The following is a 12,463-nucleotide window of genomic DNA, read 5'->3' as shown; positions in this document are numbered from 1 at the left end:
GATGCAACGTCTCCATTTGCTCGTCAAACTTTTCGCGAAGCACGGTTGTCGGTCGTACCCCCAATGGAGTCGAATTCCCATCGAGGGTTAGGTATGCACACGCGGACACACCGACGTTATGCCGCGGCGGACACGGTGTAAAGTTCGATTCTCGCGTTGGTGCGGTTTCTCAAACTTTGCCTGATCTGTCACGTCCAGATCGCAAACTCTGGATCCGGGCCGAGGGTTAAATCGACCGTTCCCGATGGAATGGAAAACGTTTTATGTACTACTGGGGGCGCCATCCAACTTCGCCGTCTCTCTTGCCCCCCTTCTCGCATCGCTAATATGCGACGCCCGTGAATCGAAGCTTGGACTGTGTTTCGATAATTTCGATCGATCGATTTGCTGGCCCCCAGTTCGAGGAAGAGGCGGACCGATCGTTGGATCGAGGATGGATGGATGAATGGATGGAGAGTCCAACGATTGAATTGTGAAAGTTTGATTTAAGAATAATTGTAATCTCGGAATCGCGGATTGAATTATTGTAATGGGATTAGAGGAATCGGAAGGATAAAGTTGAAATTGGTTTTACGTTATTGTTAATTCAATTTGTAATCATGATCGTTGCCGGATAATTATCGTTAGAACGCAAATTGAATGCAAGAACTCGTACGCTATTTCGATAACAAAAGTTTTTGACAAAGGGTCGCGTTTCTTTTTTTTTTTTTTTTTACACGATGGATTGTGATATATCGCGTAAAAAAATCGTGTTAAACTAAAACCTATACAAAAAGCAATTTAAAAGAATATATAGAAACGCACTCGGCAAAACATTTATTTAATAAATGTATGAAAGAAAAGTTAATGCGTTCAGGAAAATAGAAAAAAAAATATTTGTTTAAAATTGTTTGAAGTATGTTTACATGCGAACAAAACTATGCGCAAATATAAATAAAATCTGTAAAATTGCGTAACTATGAACGAAATGTACTAAAAAAAATCGTGTAACCGTAAAAAATATGTAAAAAAGTACCGTATATTTAGAAAACCTAGGTATCTATTTTTTTCTAATAAAAAAAAAAATATAATTTTTATTATAGCAAATACAATACGAAAAAGTATCGTGCAATTTTCGAGGAGTTAAATTAATTCCATGCAATCTTAATAACATCCCTTATTCTCCAGTTGCAGAGAAATTATTTGCACAAAATGCGTCTGTGTGCGCAACACGAATATAGCATATCTACTTTAATATTCCAAAGTCCAAAAGTATTATTATATAAATTTGAAACACCCCATTTATATCGAAGTCCACGAGTTCTGAAAGTAAGTTAAATTAATCCTATGCAATTTTAATAATACCCACTATTCTCCAATTCTTCCATAGATATTTCTTTGCCTCGATGTTCACAATATTAGCATACCACATCCAAAAGTATCAAGTATAAATTCGATGCACCCCTTTTTATATCGAGTTGAATTAATCCCACGCAATCTTAATAATATCCACCGTTCTTCCACACCAATTCTTTGCCTCGATGTTCACAATATTAACACACCTCCTACACACCACATCCAAAAGTATCGCATAAATTCGACGTATCCCTTTTTATATCGAGTTGAATTAATCCCACGTAATCTTAATAATATCCACCGTTCTCCAATTCTTCCACAGGAATTCTTTGCCTCGATGTTCACAATATTAACACACCTCCTACACACCACATCCAAAAGTATCGCATAAATTCGACGTATCCCTTTTTATATCGAGTTGAATTAATCCCACGCAATCTCAATAATATCCACTGTTCTTCCACACCAATTCTTTGCCTCGATGTGCATAATATTAGCGAGTCAAAAAGTATCATAATTTCAAACATAAATTCGACATATCCTTTTTTACATCGAGCTCTACGGTTGAATTAATCTTGCGTTTACCATCCAATCCTGATAACACCCACTGTTCTCAAATTCTTCCATAGGAATTCTCGTGTGCACGTCATAAGTGGCGAGGATCCGCAGGCATCGCTGCGGTTCCTTTCATCACGAGTAACGACGTTGTCGAGCACGGATGTCGCCAGTCTGAATCAGGCGGAATCGCAACGCGCACACCCGAAATTCGTCATCGTATACATCGTGGACGGAGGCGCGTCTTCTATCACATTTCACGTGTCTGGGGAGAACACACCGTTTGACCATGTCAATTATGTTCCTGGTCAATCCCCCGTGCATCTGCCGAGTTTCACGAACCACTGTCCCTCTCTTGTACATATATATATTTGTGTGTGTGTGTGTGTGTGTATGTGTGTGTGTATATATATATATATATATATATATATATATATATATATACGAACGTTTGCCTCTTGGCTTGGCATCACGTTGATGTACAATCAGTTCACTGTTCATAGGTCCGGAGCCACGATCTCTGACAATTATCGCGAGAGAAATTGAGGGTGGAGGGGCTCGCCTCTGTCGTGTTTCAACGTAAAGCACCCGGCTAAACGCTAAATTAAATTCCTGGGAAAACTTTTAACGAAGAACCGGCTTGCCCGTCTACTTTCCAAAGGGTTTGTTCTTGCAATGGTTGTTGCTCGTTGGAACGAATTACATAATAAATTATATAGCGAAGATTTTCTCGCAATTTTTGGTTTCAATATTGCAGAGGGCAAGGTTTGATTGGACGTATCACGAGTAGAAAATATTCTCGAGGATTTTATATTTTCACAATTATTATCAATATAGATACGATAGTTCAAAGCTTGACTTTCGACTCGTTATTAATTCGAACTCTGGTCAAGTTTTATAGGTTGGACACGATCTATGGCTCGGTGTCCGAAGGCGCAGTCGATGGAAGAGATATGGGGCAAGTCGTAAATCGAACGAGGCGTGGAAACGGTGGTGGCCGGTTGCACATAGATGGACAAATCAAACGGCGGAAGAACGATCCACAAACAAGTCCGACTTTACGTCATCCTCGACGTCGAATCCCCGTCATTCTCGCCTCGTTCTTCTTCCCCAGGAAAATTGGCCTCAACACCACGACCGACTTTGAAATTATTATAAGCAAGGAATCACTTTAAGGAATCCTTCCTCCACATCTTCGAATAAACCGAGCTCATCGTTCGCTTATGAGTTTGAAAAATTGCACAATCCTTCAGGTTTAACTTCGATATGAAGAATCGTTGTTGTACGAGGGCCGGCTGTTAACGGGATTATAAATCTCCAATGGATGGCGCGTAACAGCCGTCCACGATGAACCAGATCGTGACGCTCTTGCTCGGTTCATGGCACCGCGATATTAGCTCTCTCGGATAATTCGATCCGGGATCGTAGTCTAACCACGCCTTTCCAATCACTCTCCCATTCCTAAGTGGATCCCTAAGTAATAGTTACGATTTCGATGGAAGGAAGAGGAAACGGCGAGCCTGTGGGACACGCAGTAAAAACAAGTATCGCCTCCTCAAACGATTTACACACGGTGTCTCGTCAAGAGATCCCTCATGGGTCCCATTAGGCATCGGTGGATATCGGTGGGTTTAATTTATAAGACAGGAGGCAACATAAAGTTTCGGCCGCTCGCTCGGGATTTTTTAATCGATTTCTCTTTCGATCTTACTTCCTCTCAAATCACCAGCCATTTTAAATGTACAGCTTAGATTAGCTTCCTCGGCTTCGAGTAACGATAAGCCTCGGGGATAGGACGGGGAAAATCGTAAAGTTCTCTCGTAATGATTATTTCGAATTTTCGGTTTCAATTGTTCCAATTGCACAACCTTTGCATGCGCGTTTGTTATAGGTGTTTGCATGAATATTTAAAGCACAGTTCGTTAGCGAATATGGGTACGACGTACGATTAACTTGCGCATATGTATTAAATTCTACATATGCGGGGGTAAGTTTAATAACAACGGCTATGAATTCTCTATACGCTTCAAAATATCGTTTGTCAAATTGATTATTTACCGGCTGCAACCCTTCCGAAACCATTATTCCGACTTCGATTTAATCCCTCCGCTTTCATACCTTATAACAGAGATTTTTAATTCTTTCGAAGAATGAGAATCAATGATTGATATATATATGCAGATTGTATTGAATCGAAAAACATTCATCCGTAATAAAATACCTCTCATTTTCTCAAAGCTTAAATACTTCCTCTCTCTCTCTCATATAATCATTATACGAATAGATAAAGTTTTTCCACGCACAAACATCGCGGCGAATCACGGTGACCGGGCTGTCACGTTGCAGGAATCCGTGGCATCTCTCGCGTAACGGCATAATTTCCACGGTGAAAGATTTGCACCCGCGGCCTATTTTTCGATCCCGCCAAGTGAATCCGCGAAACAAAATGGACGCTCGACGTTAATGCTCGTCTGCCCCGTGCGTGTGTATAATTCGGCCGCGAAATTCCACCCGCGCGCGCGTTGCGGTGTAACGTCGCCGTTAACCCCCTCCCCCTCCTCCCCCGACGGCCGGGCCAGATCTAAATTACGCGTACGTTACTGTATTAAATTCCGTGCCGGGACGTGGCGGACATTTCGGATCGTTACGAACACGTGCCGCATTAAATTCTACCCGGGGGAGGGAAGGGGGTGAGGGGGTGAGACTTCTCCTGACGTGGCGGTATTCGATTCGCCGCCTATTTGTCACGGCTCTCGAAAACCCTCGATCTTCGATTGTCACCTGTTTCTTGGACGAGTTGGTGGACGTGGGTGATAATGAAATTCGGAGGCGGAGAGGGGATGGGGTGAGATTTGAGGATTGGCTTGATTGGAAGATTGTACATATATTTATGGTTTATATTTTTTGGAACGAAGGTTGTTATTAAGGTTAAGTGGTTTTGGAGTGGGTGGTGGATGGGTCTTCCTTTTCGAGGGATTTTTCGAGGGAGAAAGGGAAATGTTTGCGAGGAGAGGATGAAAAAGGTTTTTTTGATCAATAGTTGGATAAAAGAGAGATAGTTCTGTACGGTCTTGGGAGTAATTCCGGAGGCGCGGTTGATGGGAAAAGTGGTGAATTTTTTAGGGGTAAGATTTATGGAGTCTTGGAAAAGGGAAATATTTTTAGAAGAGATTTTTGGTCTATTGTTAAATATTAATGATATTTCTATGGTATTGGGAGTGATTCGAGATGTGGTTGAAGAATAATGGAAAGAATGGCGAATCTTTTTACGGTTAGATATCTTATTGAAAAGGGAAATCTAGAATTGAGGGAAATACGGGATTATTTTTTATATCGATGGATTTTTTTAACCCGTATTTTCCTGAAAATTTTTGAAAATATGATATTTCGCGCGAAGCTTCTTAAACAGATTTCAAACGCGTGATTGAAAGTGATATTTCACACGATTATCGAATGTGACGCGCACGATTGAAATTTACCTGAGCCGACATTAATTTTACTTCGAACAGCAATTTATTCCTTTTTTTCGTTTTCATTTTTCATTTTTTTTTCCTCTCTCTCTCTTTAAAAAAGGCCATATGTATCGCATATGACAATAAAATGGTGGACGATTTTAAGGGTAAAAACAGAGGATAAGCGCTCAGTTAACACAGACCCGCAAATCTGGCCTGTTACGGTAGAGAGAATTTATTTGCGGAGGCCAATCGTACGCAAACTGCGACATATGGCGATGCGTTGATTTACAATGGCAAATACAACGTGACAAAAAATACCGCTCTACATAATACATCGAGGATTTCGCGCAGGATATACGCGCTGCATACTCCATTCTATGCTCTAATCCACCATGGAGGAATAAAAAAAAAAAAAAGGAAAAAAAAGAATACAAAATTCGCAATGATCTAAACTGAAACGAATGAAAATCTTCGGTCCTCGCGTATCGATCGTCGATATATCGATAAACTTTGCAGCAACCATCTCCCTGTTCACTATGGGATACGTGCAACAAAATTAAACGTAACGCTCCCTGTGTACGCGCTATAAAGAGCTCACGTAGCCTGGAAAATTCGTCGTTGGCTCGCGGAGCGTTAATTCGTAACTCGCCTAACGATGCCCCACGCTTCCCGTTGGAGGCTCTTCAGTCAGCGTTTCAAGGGGGGAGGGAGGGGAGACACGAGGAATTCGAGGCTCGACGAGCAACCAGAAACTTTCTCGACGTTCCCAAGTTTTCCACCGACCCCCTGTGAAACCGGAGAACGCGGACGAGGGTGAAGAAAAGAAAGAAAAAAAAGAAAAAAAGGAAAAAAACCCGACCTCGATCCCTAATTTCTTCGCCATTTTCCCAACCCCCCGTGGGGGATTCCCTCCTGGTTGCCTCGAATTTCGAATTTCGGAGACGGAATTACACGGAGCGGCGGTGTAACGAGAAGAAGAGGCGGTGTCTGTCCTTACGCGGCGGCGGAACAACCGCCACGTAACCCGTGAAATGAAATTCTCGAGATAAACTTGAACGCGGAAGATGGATCGGGCAACGTGCCTCCATTTTCCGCGCTCTCTGCCCCCTTGTCGAGGAGCTGTATTAAACGACGTCGCGCACGATTCTCCTCCATTGCATAAGAATATTGTTCGAACAGAGAGAATATGTGTGTGCGCGTGTGTGTGTGTGCAATCACGATCGCGAAACCAGTTCAGATCCACCGCAGACGAGGTGGGTTCTTATGGAGGACCACGCCTAAACGTTGCGACATCGTGTAGCGAATAATCGCAGGTTTCGAGTCTATGGTCGATTGTTATCGTCGGCTTAATTGCGGTGCAATGCGAGAAAAATAGTTTCTCTTTTTTTCTCTCTCTCAAAGATAATTGTACGGTTCGATGCGTTGAATACGGATCTTGCAATTATCTTCTTGAGATTTTTCTCAACGTCGATAGATACTCTCGCGATACTGATCGTCCCAGAATAACGGCCGATAATTTTCGTCGCTTAGGTTTAATAATTGAATCCTATCTTGCTCTCTGGATTGCTGTGGAGTCGTGAACAAAGGAACATCTCAAATCTTTCAAATTTACTTTCACGCGTTTTCAATATAACCGGTTCAACGGCATATTGCTAACAGTTATTTCGCCAAACAGACGAACGTCGAAACGCTCATCATCAGCATGAAAATGAAAACGATGTGGCAACGATTCGATGAAGCGGCAAGTTTTCACGGACAAGAAATCCGACGTATCCGAAACGGTGCTCTCGTAACGAATTTCTAACGCGCGTTTAATTATTACCGATCATTATATCGAGATCACCGGCAGATTAGAGCGATATTAGAGAGAGAGAGAGAGAGAAAATCCAGCCGTTGCGGGCATCGGGCTGACGGTCGGCTATCGGAAAACGATTACAACATAATTCACAGTATCGATAAAATTTAATTGCACTTTATATAATGTGCCGCCGGGAGCCTCGAAACATCCTCCTCCTCCTCCACCTCCTGCACCGCCCGTTTCAATTTATACGGTGTCAGTTGCGCGACTCAGGCGATCGCAGAAATATTCGAGCGCAACAAGGAGAATTCGAAACCGGGCAAATATAATTCGTTATCGCGCGCCACGTTTTTATCATTACCGCGAATCAACCTACGTTTTCTGTCTTCTGTCGCCTCGAAACCTGACGTTTTCTCGATAACCGCCGCATAAATCCAAATCCGTCGATATCGCCGATCTTCTCCGCTGCCCGAGATTCCTGATATACCGTTCCCCCCTCACCCTTTGCGTCCGATATCCATCAGTCGCCCGACTTCCTCGTCAAAAAATCTTTTCAATCTTGCTATATTGTCGCTCTCGACGTCTCGTTATTTGTCTGTCCTCGATATCGATCACAATAAAATTTTGACGACTGAATTTTCGGGAAAATTTATTTTAGTTTCGGCGGCCTTCTTAATTCAAATTCGTGAAAAAGCAAAACAAAATTTTGGAACAAGATCCAAAAGATCGTTGACGAAGTCGAAACGCTTGAAACGTTATCTTCCGAAAAAAGAAAAAAAAGAGCGATATATATATATATATTATTTCAAAAGAGAAATGGAAGAATTAACAACAATTTCCCTAATTTATACCACACACCCATCGAGACGAACCATTGTGAATTTCGTTTCGACGAGTTAGATCCGTTTCCCGTCAAAACGATCGATTCTTCCGCGAACAATGGTTCATCCAGTCCGCCATTATCGCGCGGAGACCCAGTTTCTGCCCTGTTCTCCTTGCGAAATCCGCGGAACGGTTAACGAGGCCGTTCGCAACAAAGCGTGGCGCCCGAGGCGGGAGCATAGGTCGCGGACGAATTAAATTTTATCGATTCGCTGGAAAGGAGGAAGAGGGTAACGAGAGTCGAACCGATAACGGTTGAATCGCGTGTGGAACGTCTTCAACGTGCGCGCATAACAATTGGCTTCCTTTATGAAAGAGGAGAGAGAAAAAGAGGAGAGACCGAATCCGGTGAAAAGAAAGCGAGAAGATACAGGGAAGAGACGCAAGCTAGGTTTCCCGCTCGTATCAGGTGTTTCTCATCCCAAACATTTTTCTCCAGCCGGCAGGATGTAGATGTAGGAGAAACGCTTTCAGAATCGGCTCGAGGAGCATTGGATGCTCGTCCAACGGTTGCACCAGTTGTTCCTTTTCCCTCGGCGCGACGTTTGATAGATTCGTTCGGGGGGAGATTTTAGATTTTTAGCTTACGAATATTCGGTCGAATTAAACTGGGAATTGAGCCGCGTAGGATCGTGGATGGATTAGGTTTTGCGCCGAGATAAATCGAGCGTGGTATGGAATGGAGTGTGGCGGCGCGAGTTTAGCTGTAATTGACGTTCGCTTAACTTTGAATTGTCGGTCGGACCTCCGAGTCGAGATTGCGCCGAATTGGGCGGCGGTTTGGATACGAGCTAATGGAGAATTAAATAGATATCAACTACTGCTCGCGACTTTGGATTGCACCGTTCGATTGCACACGTCGAAACGGTTGATTTGAAAATTTTGGAAATGAAATATATTAGGATTCATCTTGTGTGTTAGAATAGAATGCGCCTCCCTCTAAGAGGAAAAGTTTCTTTCGATCCATCTCCTGTCCTTAACGCATTTAACAAACGTTCCGAATTCGAGGCGATAAAGGTGAATCCGTATCGCGGGGATCGACGATTTTTGCACGTCGGAAAGAAGACAAGAAGAAGAACGTTTCGAACGGAGACATTTTCAACGTGAAAACGGGAGTCGGTGTATTCCGCGGAGGATTTCCCTGTACGCCCGCGAAGATATCGCGCCGTATCTGCGAAAGTGACTTCCCTGCAGCGGCGATATCGAATACACGATAGCGAGAATTTTTATACTCAACCATCGTCCCTCGCGTTTCGAATGAAACGAGACGTAACGGGAGTTCGTCACAAGATGCAGTTTCCATTTGCACACGGTCACCTTAAATAATCTTTTAATCTTCGAAAATTAAAATTGGGGAAAAATAAGGCCAAACTAAAATTCGAAAAAGCCACGACACGGATACGATTTCATCGTAACGATACGGAGTCGAACAACAGTTTCGCGGTTGATAACGCGAGGAAACACGGAAGGAATCATGGAGTGGCAGCGCGAGGAAAACGCCCGAGATAACTGGAAATTGCCAACCAGAGATCCCAAGTATTCCAAGAGCAAGACATTGGCCGCATACTTGGCCGCGACTACGTAAGCACGCTCTCATACCGCCAAGGTAGGAAGCCGCACAGACATAATACCGTGAAAATGTGGAACGGCTTTAAGAGCACTTGTGGGGCCTGCGCGAGGGCCGCCGCCACTTCCGCTCCCCGACAAATTGACAAACTTTCCGCGCTCCCATCGTCGCTTCCCTTAATATCAGCGAGCATTTTTCGCCCACCAACAGTCACGGACTTTCGACTTTCTTAACGAATAGACGAATATTACCTCCGCGCTGCGACCGCCTTTTCGCCACCCTCTTCTTTCCACTCTCCCCCCTTGTTTCACTCGTCTCTAAGAAGAGAAGAGAATCTTTCTCTCTCTTCTTCTTCATCCCTCTTCATTTTCTTTTTACGAACAACTTTGAGCGACGAGAACGTCACAGATAACGGATACAGAAACCAGGTTGGAGAGAGGGGGAGACGCGCTGAAATTCGAGCGCACAGGGCGAGTGAATAGGCGAGACTCTCGACTCGTGGCGCAGTCGGCGAGAAATTCGAGAAAAGAGAAAAAGGGAAGGGGAAAGGAAGAAAAAGAAGAGGAATTGAGAGAAGAAGGAACGGTGGAAGGAAATTCCGCGCCGCGTTTAAAGCCTCATACCTCTCTCCCCTCCCCCTGATGCGGAAGACACGCTCGCGGGGAATGTTTATTTCGAGACACGTAGCCGGTTTTTACACGAACTCACTCCTCCCGCCCTGATAACCCGGCCAAAGTTCTGAAAATCGTTCCACCATCTCGTGGAAATTCTCATCGCGGTGCTCCCTCCTCCTCCTCCCCTCTATTATGTATCTCACGCGAGGAATTCGCCGATTTCGGATTGTTTCCGGTTGCTTCGGATGGGTTCGTTATCGGTAAATACGTCATAAATTTTGACGCTAATGAACCTCGTTATTTGCCAGAAATTCGCATCATCGTATCATTTCCCGTATGCTTTACACAGACACACACACACACACGCACACACAGACGTGTCTATTATTGGGATCGAGAGAGGGAGAGAGGTTTGTATTTCGATCGAGATTGTTCGACAGTTGCGGTTCGGGAGGTCGAAATTTTTTAAAATTCCAAACGTGTGTTGGAAAAGTATGCGAGAAAGAGGAAAAGGAAAAAAACTGAAAAACGAGGAAAGAAAGAATTTATACGAAGCGAACGAGGAAAGCGTGTGTTACAAATTCTTTCGAAATAACATCGTTACTATTGCGATCTAGAAAAAGTTTTTACTCCACGATAGCGATCGAAGCTATTTATTTTTTCTAAAAAGACTAACGTTCTTTCGCTGCTGTACTACGAATGATCGATAATCCAACACACGCTTCATTCACACCTAATTTACCGTAATCTTCACACCGATTAAATAATACAAGTGTGCTCATATAATGAGAGATTCTGACAAGAGTCTCGACTCTTCGTTCTAATTTTACCCCACAGACGCGAAAGAAACAAGCAACGAAGGAGAAACGAGAATTTTCGAGCAACTTTCTGATAGCAGGTATTTTTCTTGCCGAAACGGAATAACAAACTTTAGGAATTCCGGTCTGATCCCGCTGTTGATCCGGTGGCGGCAAAACGCGGCTCGCCGCTTTTTCTTCGACGCGGAACGCTTTTATGGCGGCGCGGTCGAGCATGCCGAGCTGTAACAAACAACTCGGAACAGCGAGGCCGCTCGACTCAATTATTTTCGACATTTTTCAGCACGGCCCCTCTTCTCCACACGCGACGGGGCCCTCCTCGCCTTGCGTGTTGCTCGCGCTCACCTTTTTCTGCGCCCACCTTTCCGCGAAACGATCGTGAGCCGCACGAAAAACGGGCCCCTTCGACGCCGAGGAACGCCGCGATCACGCCGATCGTAATGGGCTGCCGGATGATAACGAGTCGGTTTGTCGGATAGACGTGTCGTTGATCGGCCTCCTCGCGATCGAAAATGGCCGATCACGTTGCCATCATTTTTGCTCGTCGTAAAATATCCTTCGTATAAGGAATTTCAACTCTTGGAATCGATCTCCTCCTCCTCCTCCTCTTCTTCTTATTCTTTCTCTTTGCTCTTCGGAAGAAATTTCGAAAGTGTACGTATCCGTACGTGGAAACAAATAAATAAATTCGTTAAAAATTCTCCATCCATCTGTCGATCGACACCGAGTCGCGGATTAAATATCACTCCGGTGAAGTTTCGACGGTGAATTTTCGCCCAGAGGCCACGGAGAAAAGAAACTGTTCGATTTGTGCGTGCACGAGTGTGTGTGTGGCTGTTGGCGGGGGGCGTTGACGTCGTTCAAACTTCCCCGATTCTTTTTTCTTTCCTTCTTTTTTTTTTTTTTTACTTTTCGTCTGGCCCCAGTGAAAGTTGAACGAGCGAAATTCCACGGATAACACTTAAACACGCTTCCATTTACAAATTCTGAACATTCCCCGAGCGTGGCTACCTTCTTCCTTTTTTTCCCCCTCCTCTTTTTCCTCTCTCTTCCCACCCGAGCGTGTTCGTTCACCCGGGCGACGCACGAGCTAGTTATCACCTTCGTTAAAAATTCGCAACAGTTCGAAGAGCGTGGCGACAGCTTCGTTTCGAATCAATGTCCAACCCCCTCGATTAAAATTTCCATTCCCCTGCTAGGCCTCCCCTCCCAAAATATCCCGATAATATCGCTCGAATTTTCCCCCGATCGTTTGTTAATGAGAAAAACGAAAACAAAAACGAGGAGACGAAAGGAGGCCTGCCGATCGATAGTTGAAAAATAGCCGCCGATATGAAACAGCCGTCGTTCGAACAGGGCGCAATTACCTTAATTAACAGAGAGAGAGAGAGAACAGAAGGCAGCTACTCGGCCGGCAAATAAGGTCGGTTACGGATCTA

Source organism: Apis cerana, linkage group LG10 (genome assembly GCF_029169275.1).
Source record: "Apis cerana isolate GH-2021 linkage group LG10, AcerK_1.0, whole genome shotgun sequence".
Lineage (NCBI taxonomy): Eukaryota > Metazoa > Arthropoda > Insecta > Hymenoptera > Apidae > Apis > Apis cerana.
The sequence above is the reverse complement of the archived record's forward strand: the minus strand, read 5'-3'. Positions refer to the sequence as shown.